Genomic DNA, 16,704 nt, shown 5'->3' with positions numbered 1-16,704 from the left:
GAGCGATTTAGCCTCCTGTGGCGGAGCCCTATGGTTCCTACTCCGGAAGAATACTACAGTAGGGTTCTTTAACGTGCGAGGAACGTGGCATCTTTCCCAACACGGTGCACCACTATTGTTTGCAGTCAGGTTTTCCGTATTATAGCCTGACAACCCCAGCATGTAACACACCAGGGTAACCCCATTCCACCACATGGGGCACACAACCCATTTGTTCTGTGAGAGAGCACTTTAGTCGCCCTTTACGACAAGCTAAGCACTGCTGCAGGCCTATTTTTTGACACTCGGACATTACTCGAGTAAGTGGCTTATTTATTTTGCACAATAGTTATTGCCTGAAAATGAATAAATACATCATTTTCCAGAAGAAATTAGGCAAATAAACGAAATTGTAGCTTTTAAATGTGTATGGATACTTAATAACAAAGTTTCATTTTTTGTTTTATTTATTCTTTATTCATTCCATATTCAAAACAGTTCTGATAAAATATACTGTTCGATCGCTTTTCGCTACGTCTCTCTAAAATTACATTCTGTCAGAAGGAAATGAAGGGTAATTACAAAATTATCAAACTGATAAAATCTAGGTAGTAGTGAAAAGGAATTGTCTAAATGGAAAGTCCGTATAATAGAAAGCAATATCAGGGCAACAACCGGAATGATAGAAAACCACCGTAATGGTCTTGACTTGGTACAGGCATTTCACAATGAAGGTGGGTTAAGGTTCCACTATATAGATAGGTCATTGTAGATAACTTTGACAATTTCTGGAAATAAAGCTAAATTGAGACATTAAACAAGCAAATCCAACAATTTTTTCCTACATTCTGGAGATCCATGAAATAAATTTAGATTTTGTTTTCTATTTTGTCATGAAAATTGTAGACATGGTAACCTAATAAAAATACATATCAGTTTTCATAACAAATTTTGGGTGCTTTTCCGAAATTAATTGTGAATAAACAGGTTTTCTAAAATATCAGGCACTTTAAAACTGCGCGAAAGTAAACGGGCATGATCGTGTTGTAAAAAAACAAATAAAGTGTACCTTTTTCTGCTCATTTGACCATGATTTTAATTCTTAAAGCGTGCGAAAGTTTGCATTTTTGAAAAACAGCAAGTTGGTGTAGGGAAGAGAGCCTAATCTGGTGAGGACCTGAAGCTTTCTGGATAGCTTAAAGCACGCATTTTACACCGCTATATCTTCATAAGTATTGCATCTATTTATATACGTATGCTCGTCAATTAAATCGGTAAAACAGTAGTCAAAATAGTACAGAATATATGAACAATAAATAAGTGGAAATAAGCAGAAATAAATACAATAAACAGGGTGTAAATCCTCGCCACGAGTTTCAAAAAAGTCTTGAACTTTGTTTGGAAGATGCGTCAACTCAAGATAAAATTGTGATAATTTCTAAGTAAAAACTTACTCGACGTCATTTCAAGCCCATTTTTGATTCAGTCATAATTTTCTAAAGCCGTTTTTATATCAGGCAGAGTTGTCTTTCTTTTTATTTGTGTATGCGTTTCTCCCGTTATAAACACCAAACATAGTGATCTCCATGATGATGACACTGGTTTCCCCCTAATTAGGTACCAGTCTTCTAGCTCCAGATACTAAACAGACAAGACATGACATTGGACAGTAACTGTTCCTTAATACAGTACAGATACTGGAGCCATAAAATCGCCACAAAGTAACTACAAGTAATTAGTACCAGTTACTTCACTGGTACTGCGACTTTCCACGAACTGTGGGGAGTCGATAGAGATTTTCTGAAAATTTTCAGGAATGTGCTGCCTGACCACAAGGTCCAGCGGCAGCCATCTTTGTTCTGACTCTTTGTCCAGGTTTTTGAAGGTAAAATGATTTGGGTTCGGTCAACTGTGATAGTGTTGGTGGATAAACATAGACAGCTGACATTTTCATATTATATTTTTCACTGTTGGTAACTGTTCTCCTTTTTTCCAATTTAACCAGTTGTTTTTATTCTAATATTTCGTCTTCCCTTTTTCTGATTTAACCAGGGAAATTGTTAGAAGGGACCCGGTACCGTGAACAGTAGGGCTTAGACAATTGGTTTAGTCGCTAGGAGGAGAATAATATTACCAACCTATAATTTTATATGGTATTACAATGAATGCAACCACACCAAGCCTTTCAATCTGTGTAAAATCAGACACCAACAAAACAGCATTTTAACAACATCAGAAAAACTTGGAATATATTGGTCTCTATACATTATGACAGTGGGTATAAATTTCTCCTCGTATGAGAAATTATTAAGGCTCCCAGTGATAGGTAAAACATAAGTTGGGCAGAGAAAAAGTGGTCATTGACCTTCCATGACTTGAGTGAAATCCCATATTTGAGAGTAACACCCCAATTGGTGGGAATGCTAGATTTAACACTATATGAAGAGAAGTGTGATGAGGGTTTTAAGGATAGCCATTGGGAGCATGGGGAAACTGTACAAAGGATTGACTAGTTAATAAAGTCAAGGTAGAAATAAGGCCAACATGGATATCTAACTTTGAGCTTCACTGAGTATAAAGATGAGTTAGGCGAGGAGGGAAGGTCTTGGGCAGAAAGAGCCCCCAGAGTTAAGTGAACTGTCCCTAGATGATTATGGGGAACACGACTCAGTGTTTCATACTACTCCTGGCTCTGCATCACTGAAAGTTATGACAGGGGAGAGAAGATCAAGGAGGGATACATTTGCATGTAGTATGAGTTTATGACCGGGATAGGTCCAACTATGAACCTAATGACGTAGAAACCCCGTCAAGCGGGAGGGACCCTTTCCAAGAAGGGTGGAACTATAGAGCATATCCGTATAGGGAAGAAAGGGGAGAGGCAGGTGGAGATACTGGTAGGCCATACGGTGAGAGAAATTATAAAAATGACCCATATAGGGAGTGTAGGGGAAATGTGGTTTGAGATAGGCCTCAAGGTGAAAGAGTTTATAGAGATAAAACATCCACAGGCAGAACAAACCATAGTAATAATGCCATAAACTTTAGAACTTCCGATCTTCTCCGGATATGTCATGTAACCCCTTACTGTAAAATATTCAGAAATTCATATACCTGAAACCTCAACATCATGATGCAGCTCAGATATGCATAACTGGATAAACCCTTACACACGCAAATTATGACCAAGTAGTTGTATTACTTAAGAAACGATTTGGCCAAACAGAAGAAAATACTTGATATACATATGCAAAAGTTAGTTAATATTCACAGTCCAACAATGCCATTGAGAAGTTTAAGGATTTTCTATGATAAGATAGAGACAAGGTTTGGAATCACTCGGACAGAGTCATGAAATATATGGTGTAGTTTTAATTCCCATCATATTCAGAAGTTACCGTCAGAAATGAGAAAAAAATCTAACTAGAGCCTGAAACTGAAAATGGTGAAGTATTGCCAATAAAAGTACTCAATAGAAGTATCAAGAAAACTGTTCCACTCAGCAAAGTCCGCCAAGCTGCCGTCCTTAAGACAACTTAGACTATCACATCCTATCACAAGAGACCATCAATTTGAAATCAGTCGGTTGATTGGTGCTAATCACTACTGGCAAGTAGTACAAGATGAGATCATTCGAGGACAAGGCCCTACAGCCGTCAAATCCACACTGGGTTATCTTATTTCGGGTCCGTTTATGAACACAACAGAAGTTACAATGACAACAATGATGCTGAATGTATTGCTAGACTATAAATTGGAGGAACACAACTTAGAACGATTTTGGAAATTTGAACCCATGGGCATATATCTCAACACGATACTCTAAAGAATGCAATCAACTTTTAGGAGTCTTACGAAAAGTTTGGAATAAAACTAAAAGACAAGAAATATTTTGCAAATTTGCCTTGGACTGGTGATTGCCCTGAACTTCCAATAAACAAAAATATCGTACTGAAACGGACAGAAAAAGTTATCAATAGACTAAGAAAAGATCCAAATATGTTCAAAATGTATGGTGAAATTATATGTTACCAAGAAAAGCGTGGATCTATAGAGCGAGTATCATTTGATGAGACAACCACAGAAAAGTAAGAAAGATTCAGTAACAACGCCCATACGCATAGTATATGACTACAGCTGTAAGGAATCCCAACTAGGTGCCAGCTTGAACGACTATGTAATAACTAGGACATGTATTTATATATTGCTGGGTGAGCTATGATTTCATATATAGTATGAGAGTGGGTAATTTGGTTTTGTTTATATTCAGTCAGCTAATGAGTACAAAGCACTGTGACCTAAGATATGAACTTGGAGAAGTCCTGATGAGATAGTTGTAGGGTGCGGGTATATGTGCGTGTACAAGAGTCATGCGTATGAACAGTTGTGTACGAGGTATATAATATAAGGGTTGAATTCATTGTTAAAGGTGTCTATGTTATTGTTGTATATGAAACTGCATTCATGAACATTTCTCCCCTTATTTTTAATGTTTGAGACAGACAACAGTGAATTAAGTACACATTTATATCTTTTAATTTACACTTCACTACATAAATTTGCAGGCTACAGCAGTCATAAGTTTCACTTGACAATTCTAGTCTAGTTCTGAACGTGTCGTCTGCAAGTTACCTCATGGTCCTATTTTTGATTTCCCGAAATTAGCTTTTGTATGTTTCTGTTGGAGAGTTATGAGTAAAACATGAACTTTGTAAATAATTGGCAGTTACCAGTCCACTGCAGTTGTTATTTTGCAAAGTTTCATCTCACATTGTTGCCGCTAAATGTTCTTGTAGAATGAATGTAGTTCGTGCATTACAGACAGTTGCTGTCCAATTTTATTTTAAATTTGAATGAGACGCATGCGCAGAACGATCCATTTTCACTCATGGGAACTTTTCAGATTGGACTGAAAAGTTATTACTCTTGCAAAAGTAAAGGATCTCGGGTGATTGTAATTTAAAACTAACAACGTTAAGGGAAGTTTCCATAACTGATTTGGAATTCCGTTTTATTAAGGTTACATAATTGTTTGTAACTCTAATTTCTTTGGTAATAAATAAAACAGAGGTTAGGGAACTGACTTCAACCTCAAACATCCTGAAATTATTAATCACTAAATAATTCTAGAGCAGAACTCAGCCTGTATTTGTGTAATTGAATTTTAAAGTAATCTAAACTGATAGTTTACTTTCACATACTATTTTTACTATTTGGGCTGACAGAGAACTCTATATTATGAGGTATTTCAGTCACAAGGTTGATAATGGTGTAAGTCGACTGGCTAACAATTAATGATTTTGATGTAAAGTTTCATGTAGTTCTGTCTAAATTGATTATTAGAAATGATAAATGTATTAACAGTTAGAATCTTTCTAATTTACTCAAATAAAATAACAATAATAAAGATTGGAGACGACAGCAACCAAGCGGCAGAAGAAATATTTTGAGGATACAACTGTTCAAGTCGGTTACCCCAGTACTCAATTATTTGACTGGAATTCTTGTACCTTTTCGTCTATATTAATATGCAGTATCTACGGCTATAGAAAAAGCCTTCCTACAAATCGAATTACACAAAGATGACCGTGATGTAACTAGGTTTTTCTGGTTAAGCAACCAAGAGGATGTTACAAGTCCGTTACTGATATACGTTTTAAGGCCATACTATTCGAGACTACTTGTTCCCCCTACATTCTCAATGCAACAATGCTGAAGTGTCAGAAGGCAAATTCATGTGAAACTACAGACATATGGAAGAAAGATATTTACGTTGACAACGTGCATTCGAGCTTTGAAAACGAAACTCAGATGATGACATTTTACAAGGAATCATATTCGATACTTGCGAATGGTGGATTCAATTTACGCTCCTGGTCATCTAACAATACCTTGCTACGCACCACAGCAGAATCTGAAAATATCATCGACAAAAATCACCTGGTGAAAATATAAGGACTACGTTGGAAAGTAAAATCTGATAAAATCTTATTCCAAAATTCATTGTCAGAGCCTCAAGAAGTGGTTACACAGCGTGATGTCCTTAAAGAATCTTCATAGATATTTGATCCGCTTGGAATACTAAGCCCGATTACTGTTCGAGCGAAGATTCTAACTCGAAAGTTATGGAAACACAAATTACATTGAGATACGCCTCTACCCGACAACGTGCGCCATGAATGGAAATCTGTACTAAACGATTTAAATGAATGCATTAAGCTTGAAATGCTGAGATACTACTTTCCTGATTCAGACGACTTTAATGAAGTTTTAAATTGTACATTTTCACAGATATCATCCAGCACGCATATGGTGCTTGTGCATACATAGTTCGGGGAAATCATGCAGCACTTGTAATGGCCTAAAATTGAGTGGCCCTAATTAAGGTTGTAACTGTATCAAGCCAACTTTATTGGAACTATTGGGAACAGTTGAAGCAGTCAAATTTGCTAAACATTTGATAGATAAAATAGGACATCACGTTTTGGGTTGACAGCTAAATTGTCTTGCAATGGATAAGGACTACAAAACCATAGAAGAAATTTCTAGCAAACCGTGTTAAAGAAACAAAAAAGAATCGGATGATCAACAGAATTGGAGATATTGTCCCACTAACACGAATCTAGCAGTCCTTTTTACGAGGGGCATCACTCTCAAAAATACTTCATGACAAATCACATCTGGAAATATGGACCAAAATGGGTAACTGATGAAAGGAATTGGCCTGTAAGGGATGGTAATGTAACAACAGCAATGCTAGGAATAATTGAAGAGGAATATTCTGATAATACAGGGGTAGGTACATGTACAATGATATCCGTGACTCAGACAGATGTCAAAGGATTGCATATCATTATAGAACTCAATCAATAGAACTTGCAAAAATTACTGAGAGTGACCGTTTATGCATTGAGATTCATAGAGAACTGCAGATCAAGATCAAACCGCAATATTAGAACAATCGCCAAGATGAAATAAATAGAGACAACGTTTTCAGGAAGGAATCCAATACATAAACCTAACTTCAAATGGTAAGAAACCGTCGATTATTCTGCAGTTAGGGTTGTATTTAGACAGAGGTATGATACGCTGTGGAAGAGGAATCGATAACTCAACTGTAAGGGACAATGCAAAACATCCCTACTTTCTATCGACGAAACATCGTTTTACAACTTTAATCGTAAAGGATGCACAGCTTCACGGAAGAGTAAATTCGATTATTACTCAATTGTATGAAATTGGAACTAATTAGATTGATTGATTGATTGATTATTGAGGTTTAACGCCCGAGCAGCAAATTTTCAGCTTTATTCAGGCAATGAACTTGAAATAGATGATAATATGAACATGAAATGATGATGATGATGAAATGAAAATTGGGATGGGACACATGGATAGTAGGGTGTACAAAATTTGATTGCCACTAGAAAAAGAGAAGGATGGGTAAGGTCGGGCAGTATAGCTTTCTGTGGCTGAGCGCAAAGTTTTTTACTCCAATCTAATACCACAGCAGGGTTCTTTAACGTACAAGGAACGTGGCATCTTTCCAAACCAGGTGGACTACTGTGGTTTGCCGTCAGGTTTTCCGTATTATAGAATGAAAACTCCAGCATGTAAAACGCCATGGGTACCCCATTCCACCACTGGGCACACAACCCAGTTGCTCTGTGGGCAGAGTACCCTAGCCCCCGGCTAGGGTTCTGAACACTATTTAGTCACCTTTTACGACAAACTTAGCGCTGCTGTGGGCCTATTCTTTTGACACCCGCACCTGCACGGGGCGGAACTAATTAGAGATTCATCCTAAAACGTGCCCCATGGTACGGGGGATTTTTTTCCAATGAAAAAGGACTCATTCCCGTCAATGATGGTGAACACACAGGAGATCTCCCAATGTCACCAAGTATTCCCATTGACAATGATGAGAGACCCCATGAAAAGATTCTTATGCCGATCAAGGGCGATGAAAACACAGGGGATCCCCAAATGTAACCAGTAGTATCACTATTCATACCCAACAAGGATCCCATGATAAGGCCTGATGTCCATCGAAAGAGATGAACACAGAGGAGTCCATCCAACAATACCGTTAGGTTTACCTAATCAGGGATAGGCGGTGTCCAGGGAAAAAGGTCTAAAGCCCACCAAAGTAGACAAGCACACGGGGATCCCCCCCCCCAATATCACTTGAAATGCACAAGCAGGAAGGGAAGCTTTAAACACTCTCTCTAAGAAATGTAATTATTCGGAATGTGTTGTGTGGTGTTGGAACAGTTCCAGAACTTAAGGGCAAGTATTTAAGGCCAATTTGCAAACAACAAAACAAGTGCCACTTGTTTCCAACAATATGCTTAAATTCCTTTTTACATGTAATTTTCCGCATAATGATAAAGTTACCTACTATTATTCTTTCCAAAGTTTGATATTGGCTTTTACCATACATGTTTAACATCCCTTGCAGTTAAAATTGAGGTCAAAAAATAAATACTAGTGTACTATTGTACCTTGGAAAATCCCATTAGATAGGCAAATGCGGTTCAAAGGTAAGGATCCCTATTCAATGTGGGTGCAATCCTGGTTAAAACGAGTCCCTCAGTCCTGGGTACAAATGCCATCAGTTTTCAAACTGAGACATTCACTTAGAGCCTCAAGAAATAGCAAATACCCCAATCATAGTTAATATACTGCATTGTTTTGTTGGTTTGTTGCATTCTGATTGACACCCTATTTTCCCTAATAGTCCGACCCTAGAACTTTTCAGGTAAAAGGAATTGGAGTGTTGTGGATAGGTTACTTGGAAGGCAAAAACTGTTGTTAAGCATTTTCATGTATGTGCAGATGGACTGTATACCCCAGAGAGGGAATTGTATCATAGAAGTGTACAAATGTAGTGTAAAATACATGTTTGTTACTCCCACAGGAAAGTTATGTCCTGTGAGTGTTCATTTTAAGTTCACGTTGTATCAGGTTATTAGGATTTTCAAGAGATATTAATTCCAGCTGTAATGGGTGAAGTTGACCCTCCTAAAAAAGCAATACTGTTTAGTCTGCACTTTTCCTTCCTTTTACTATTCTTGTCTGCAATAATTTTTATTGAAAGAGTTTCATGTCATGCTTTCATACTGTTCCCATGGAGAGGAAGGGGAGGGCCTTTAATTAAAACAGAGGGAAATGTAGTGATCTTGTAGTGACCCAAATCATTGTCTGGGGAATCCCAATGATAACACTTTATAATTAGGTACCAGTCTTCTAGCTCCAGATACTGACTAGACAAGACATGACATTTGACAGTAACTGTTTCTTAATACAGTACAGATACTGGAATCATAGAAGCACCACAAATAACTACAAGTAAGTAGTACCAGTTACTTCGGAACAATTGATATACACAATCAAAAAGAATTTTATAATTTCTTACCAAAAAATTCCATTGTAATTTCGCAATTTTTGTTGCTAAGTGTCGATTGTTGACAAATTACTGATAATTGTATTTTTTATGAGCAACTAGAAAAGCAGAGGATGCTAACCTTACCGGTACATCTGGTCCATGCTCTCAGTTTTAAGTGGAGTCCGAGTTACTCGTTCGCGTTTGTTACTTTGTATGCATTATTTTAGTTATTTTGTGATCTTTGTTGCGTTTTTCAGTTTTCCATGTCTGGTTTTTGTTCCTGGATTACATTCTTTTGATTTCTGCTAAGATCTTGGTTCCCTTGATTACTCATTAATTTCTATGTTGACAAAAATTTCTAACAAATTTGAAGATAAACAGTCATTTAGTAGGAAATATAACATTAAGTAGAATATTGGCACAAAAAAGGCAGTAAGTCTTTGTTTTCGTAACATCACGGCCGATTTGACGATCTGGAAATTTGAACAATTCACATTTTAGAGAGAAACCGTTTTGTGATATAAATGAGCTTAACATATTTTAAATATCGGTAGCTGTCAATAAAATTTTATTTCAAATTTGTACAATGTGACTACGAGTATACAGAACATTAACTGTAGACATTATGAAAGTCTATCATCTATTGAGGCTTGATGATATTTTTTACTCAAATGTTCCTGACCTCATTTAATCATTATTTCACAAATGTAACGAAGCTCAAAAGAAAGTAACCACTGGAAATCAAAACAACTTTCAAAACAGTTTCTCGAGTTTCTCTTCCTAAGTCATTAAAACGAAAGACCAGTCGAATATCCGTTCCTTTCCTTACTATAAGGATAGCAGGTGAAAAGGTTTAGAAACCTAAGCTCTTCCAAAGATTGAAATATGTCAATTCTTTGTGTCAAGATACAAGCTCCAAAGAGGTTGTATGAGCACTACTTCTGCAGTGATGACTTTAATCTTGCAGCAACATTACCCTGTTCCAGAAGCCTAATTGTAAAAAGTCGAGCCCGATACAAAAGGTCTGCGAAGTTACGGCAAGCTCTGATATAACGTATGAGCTGTGATATGAAAACTTCATACGCAGGTGCGAAGGGAATTTGCCACAGATGAAAGGACAGTTGACAATTCTGAATGAAAAGTCATCACCTTTGTCGTGAAGTTTAGTCAGTAGTTTTTCTGTACCATCGAACTTTAAATGTAGGTCAGTATACGAGGTTGACTTCACAGTGGCTTAAGTATCTCTTATCTCAAGTTCTTAGTGATAGATGCGATGTATCAAATCCCGGAAAGTAGGATTGTTGAACGTTAATACGTCATCTGTATAGCGGAAACTGATATTAAGGGGTCTGAATAAACGATGTTCTTTCTTTCAGATCAGATCAGCTGAAAAGTCAGCCTCATAAGAGTGAAGGAATAGGTCAGCAAGTAGAGGAGCACAATTTGTTCCCATTGGAATGCCGATTGTTTGTTGAAAAAGGCGCCCACCACATTTGATAAAAAAATCCAGCCTTTTGAAAACATCTTCAGTATTAGGAAGAACGAACATACATTACATTCATTGGACTTTCTATAACTGTTACAGAAAATGATGCAATACTAAATGGTCGCCCCTTTAAATACATATCAACGAGTTCGAACCCGAGAATTTGACGACAAACACCGCTCACTCTTCCTCAAATAAGCGTTCTAAGTTGCATTGTCAATTAATCCAACATTTCTGGGGCCGGTGGAAGAAAGAATATAGAACATCGCTACGCGAATGCCTACGTATTGAAGGTACAGAAAAGAACTTTAGAAGAGGCGAAGTTGTGCAGATATGTTACGAAAGTCAAATATTTCTCTGGAAATTAGCCATTATTGAAAAACTAAGTAAAGAAATGATGAGCTAGTCAGAATCAGTCATTTTACGAAGAAAAAGAAGAAGAAAACAGGACAACATCGAGAACTATCACCAAACTCTCTCCACTAGAACTTAACATGGATGCAAACTGCAATACGATTAACGAATATTACACACCGAAAGAACGTCCAGCGAAACATTTTCAAGCGGAACAATTCGCCATGGAGAGAATTCGATAATGGACTACCGAAAGGAATAACCGCCAAAGGTGAGTTCTCACAGCGGAGACAAAACTGGCGAAAAAATTCATAACAAAACAGACGATGATTAGAAAGTAAATTTATATAATCATAAACTGTTAGTATTTTTATTTTTATTTTTTTTATTTCTTGATGGACAGTCCAAGTTAATTACGAATATTTGTAACGTTAATTTCAATTACATTCATTTTTCATATAGTATTTTTTTATATAATTAAATAAAGACACCGATTAAGATGTTTTAATCATGAAACAAATCACGGAAACTCCATTTATCATTGTTTTAGCACGGGCTGGCCATGTATGTTGTATTGCTTTACCTCAAGCGATAGCGATAAATGGCCAGCCCTTGTTAAAACAATGATAAATAGAGTTTCCGTGATTTATTCGAATTCCAATATGAGTAGTTTCTTCATATTTTTAATAGACCCAACCTGTGTGGTGCTCGAAATGTTGATAAAGCATTTATCCTTTTTTACCATGGCTGAGATCTAAAGAGCTTTGTATCACGTCATATTAGAATCATTTATATTCTCTTTTAGTATCTTTATCGATATTGTTCTACAATATCCTTATATGATTTTTGTTTGTTTGTGCTGTATCTTCATGAATCGACGATCCGATACCTATTATAGTAACTGGTTGGTAGCTTCTGCGAAGAGTTGTAAAAAAAACAAAAACAAAAACAAAAAACAAAACAAACAAAATCAAACAAAAAAAGAAAAACAAACAAACTGGTTGGAAAAAAAGTTATGTTTATGTGTGACTGTATTCAGAACGTGAGTGATTACATTTGTATATGAATATTTGTATTTGATACAACAAAACATAGTTTCCTCGGGCAATTTGCATTATTTTACTGTTTTGCTCTGAATGATTATAGATTGTGAAAAAGTCAAACAGTTTGTATAATTGAAAAATTCAAGATAAGTGTCTTCCGTGAAAAAAATACTGAAATAGGCAAAATAAATCAAACTTCGAGAATAACATGCATTTTTCATAAAAGGTATTTGTTCAACGTTTTGATAATATGTTCAGAAAAATAAAAAAAAAAAAAATAGCCCTACGCAGAAATTACCCCTGTTCCTCATAGTGCTGTGAAAAAAGTTCTCATCTCATTTAAAAAAAATTAAACAGTTTCTGAAAGGAAAAACATTTCTGTACATTTTATAGGTGCATTTCGCTTCTTGTGATGTGAAGCCTAATCTCCATAATGATTTCTAAATATACCCCTATCTTGTGAAAACACTGGGATTTCCCATACTATTTATAGACCCTTCACTTCCGGTGACCAGTACTGCACTGCAGGTCTCAGTATCGTATTAATTTTCCCATAGACTTCTATAGTGAAGTGCATATTTTTAGGATTTTTTAAAAAATATGTAAATTGATTCAATAAAACTTTCACTTATGTAGCATTTCTAAGGACATGTGAAAAAATAATTTCCCGCAAAGAAAATAGGGTGAGTCCACGAAGATCGGACAGAAAAGTAGTCTCGAACTATAAATAGCCATTTTCCCTACTTTCACTTTCGTTTTGCACTCACCAAACCAACCTTTTCAGTGGAACATTTTTATGATATTATGTTAGATTTTCTTTTAAAAAAGTTCTTCATCTTACAGTGTGATGTTTGCTCTATTTTATAAGTCATTGTTCATATCTTTTGACAAAATATTAGTTTGTAGAGAGGCAGAAAGAAAATGCACTATATTTTTATAGCATCCATGTTTTGACGTACACCTGCTCAGGGATATGCAATACGATACTGGTACCTGCAAGTCTGCTAACCAGGGGATATCATAGGGAAAGGGGAAGGAAACAGAGAAATATACTGCAAGAAAATGGCGATTATTTCCTCTCGGAGAGCTTTGGGTTCTTTAAAATGCCCGATAAATATATAAAGTAACGCTGTGTTCTCGCTAACGAGATGTTCATTTCATTGGCTGTAAACTTAGCCGAAACTTAACGAATATTGTAATTAGCCACGTGCATAACAGCTTTGTTTTTTAAGGTTAAACCTCTAGATTCGGCATCCTTTATATAATAATTTATAAATAATATTCAAACAGTAGACATTTATTTGAAAATTTAAACAAAGCAAGTACATACATCCAGGGGGTCATTTTTTTCTGTAAGTGGAAAAGGGGGTTCAGTTTTTTTGTAACTTCAAAGAGGGGGGGTCATTTTTTTGCACAAGGATTTCAAGGGGGGTCCAAATTTTTAGTTAAGCAGAGCATTACACCAGTCAAATTAAAACATATTTTACCACCATTAAACATTTTATTTCATTGTCACATGCATGATCTCTGGTAAAATCAAGTTCACACATCAACATAACCATTAGGACCTAAAACATTTACAGTTATTAAATCAAATTGGTCCGACTCATCTGCTGACGATTCAATTTCCTTACCAATATCTTGAATCTCAAGAGCTGTGTCTGATTCTGCTTGATTTTGATAAGACTTTTCCAAAGTATCAAGTTTTGGAATTGAAGACTTGATTTTTTTATTGTAAGAATTCTTTAACATCTCAACTGCTTTTGCTTCAAAGAGTAGTGAAGGGAACTACGGTTATAACGGTAATAAGAAGAATGTTATCCAGGGACAAAGACCAGACATGGAAAACAGACGTACAAAGAACATGAAACTTTGTCAAAATCAAATATACAACTTAACAAAAGCAAATGAGCTATGACTCCACTAAAAACTTGGAGCATGGACCAGGTGCGCCAGTAGGGTAAGCGTCCTCTGCTTTTCTAGAAACCCGCCGAGTTGCTCATAAAAAGTCAAGTCCGGGGTAGACGAAAGAGGAAAGGAAAACCATGACACGTTGAACAAATCAGTTTTCATGGCGCAGATGGATACACCGTAGCGATCCACGATTTCATGACGACGACCACAACATAAAACTTTTATAGGGATGACTTCAATCTTTTAGCATCACAATCCTGTTCCAGAAGTTTATTTATTAGAATTCTATCGCGATACAAAACTGCGTAGTTTCGGTAAGATCTGGCATAGTGTAGGAGTTGTTATATGAACTCCATACGCATGTTTAATAGAGGGGGTATCACATTAAAAAAAAATGTTTTTAAGGGGGATAAGAAAATATCATGGGGGTCAAGAAAATTTTATATGATTTCAAAATTATCAGTCCCCCCTCCCAGGTAAATAATGATAAAACTCTATATCCATTTGAATCGTAAGGGGAAAAAGGGGGCTATTATAGTCAAATTTTGTGTCCTGGATCTTTTTATGTAATATTCAAACCATAACCTTTTTTTTCGCCTATTGCATCTTTGTATTTATATAAAATCATATATCATTGTTCTGCCGTTCTATTTCAAATGTAATCCTAGCCCCGACCCCCACTCATAAAAATCAATATGGTTACGGAGGCGTATTCAGGTGGGGGAGTGGCGGGCGTGCAAGGCAATTTGCAAAGCATGGGTTGTCAGGGGTAGATTTAGGCGGTTTCAAGTTAAAACTTTAAATTTCTCGCTAATTTTACCAAATTTAATCATGAAAGGCAGTATTATGAAATTAACCTTCGTTTACAAAATGTACATTTATTTCAAACACATTACCAGTCAAGTTGTCTTAATTACATTATTAAAAAGATGCTTAGAAACTACAGTACTACAAACCAAAAATAACAGACAACAGTAAGTCAGAAATACATTGTATCAATTGTACTTTACATGTATGTGTATGTGTGTGTGTGTTTTTTTTTTGTTGGGGGAGGTATGCTTAAAAATGAAATAAAAAAGAAACATTGAAATATTCACTTTATGAAACAAAAAAAAAAAAAACGGATCAATGATTGTCCTAATAAAATTGTTAAAATAATAAAGGCAGGACCTTTTTTTTCACAAAATAGTACGGCAGGATAGTTTACAAATGTAGCTCTTCCCATAAAGATCAAATGGTTGTTCCTTTTTTATTTTAATTTATTTCATTTAACCCTTCAATTTTAAAATGATTTACAGAACAAGAGGAATCGAACCTCCTACTCATTGCTAAATATGACATGAGTCCACCAGGGAACTGTCATTAAACATGTATTTTCTACTTAACAATGTATTGAATACATACTGGAGTTGCATTATAAAACACAATCAAGTGCGGTATTACAGCTGTTACCATCCTTTTCAATCAGGTCTTAACAAAATAGTACAAGTACATTGTACATGCCATTTATAATCATATATAGATATTATAAGCTTACAATTATGAAAAGCTTTCAATTTTTATATGTATTACATGTATATTGATACTGGTTTGTTTTAATTTTCAGCATCCTAAGCAGTGTGAATTGAATTAATAGACAACGCACATGTATATGAAGCAGAAGGAAGCATGGCGCAGATTAAATATTATATGTATTTATCTACTTTCAGGGGAAAGTATCTGTTCAAGACTGACTCTTAATATAAAAATGTAAAACAATACAGTTGCAAAAGTTTTCAGTATCTGCTATAAGACATATTGTGGTAAAATGTGATGCATTGTACATGTATAATAAAAGAAAATTGAATACCTTAAGTATGTTCTTGTTTCTTATATGTGGCAAAGCCCAGTGGAAATTTCATTATTCTGATATCGGGTACATTTACTATATACATTTGTGCATGCATATACAGTATGCATTAAGGTGTCTATCTCTTTTTTTCCACTTGTGTTTACACATTAAGCCAACACAATGGACAGTCCAATTAAACCATACTTTTAAATTTAAAGGTAACCATTACTGTGAACAAGGATTTATATATAACTCTGTGCTGTGAACACAAATTTTGCATAACCAACCAGTTTATTACTTAAAGCAGTCTTCTAGGATTCCTATTCCTGTTACCCAGGGCAAGTGAAATTTGGGTCAGGGAAAGTTAGGTACTTGGTTACACTTACCCATGGCAAGTTGAAAACTTCATATGCTGTAAGGATTCGTTTTGTTAGGAAAGCAGTCATTGACTGTGGGAATGTTGATTTTATATGGATTTTTCCCAAGGAAACCTCAATTTTTGAAAAATCCTTGAACACTGGACTTAGTACATGTACATTTGTACATATTGGTTTCCTAGGAATAATATATGTGGTCAGCAGTTTAGAAATAGAAAACGAAAAAGTTTGACATTTTAAGTTAATAATAACAAAAGTCCAGGAAGCCAGGCAGTCAACAGAGGCTAATTTTGGTATCATCGCCTGCGCTTGTGACTTTAGTGTTACTGGAG

General features: G+C 35.8%; 1 long non-coding RNA gene across 1 annotated transcript; it reads left to right on the top strand.

Moving 5' to 3' along the window:
• The first annotated feature begins 1,597 nt into the window (after positions 1–1,597).
• LOC148624198 (uncharacterized) lies at positions 1,598–16,467 on the top strand. The gene is made up of 4 exons (XR_015919646.1): positions 1,598–1,700; positions 9,218–9,330; positions 10,744–11,478; positions 15,771–16,467. It is a non-coding gene; the product is annotated as an uncharacterized LOC148624198 (long non-coding RNA).
• Positions 16,468–16,704: the final 237 nt, after the last annotated feature.

The sequence above is a fragment of the Perna viridis genome, chromosome 2 (assembly GCF_037379345.1).
Source record: "Perna viridis isolate PV_CMFRI_1.1 ecotype Kerala chromosome 2, ASM3737934v1, whole genome shotgun sequence".
Lineage (NCBI taxonomy): Eukaryota > Metazoa > Mollusca > Bivalvia > Mytilida > Mytilidae > Perna > Perna viridis.
This window is presented reverse-complemented; position numbering and strand designations above follow the sequence as displayed.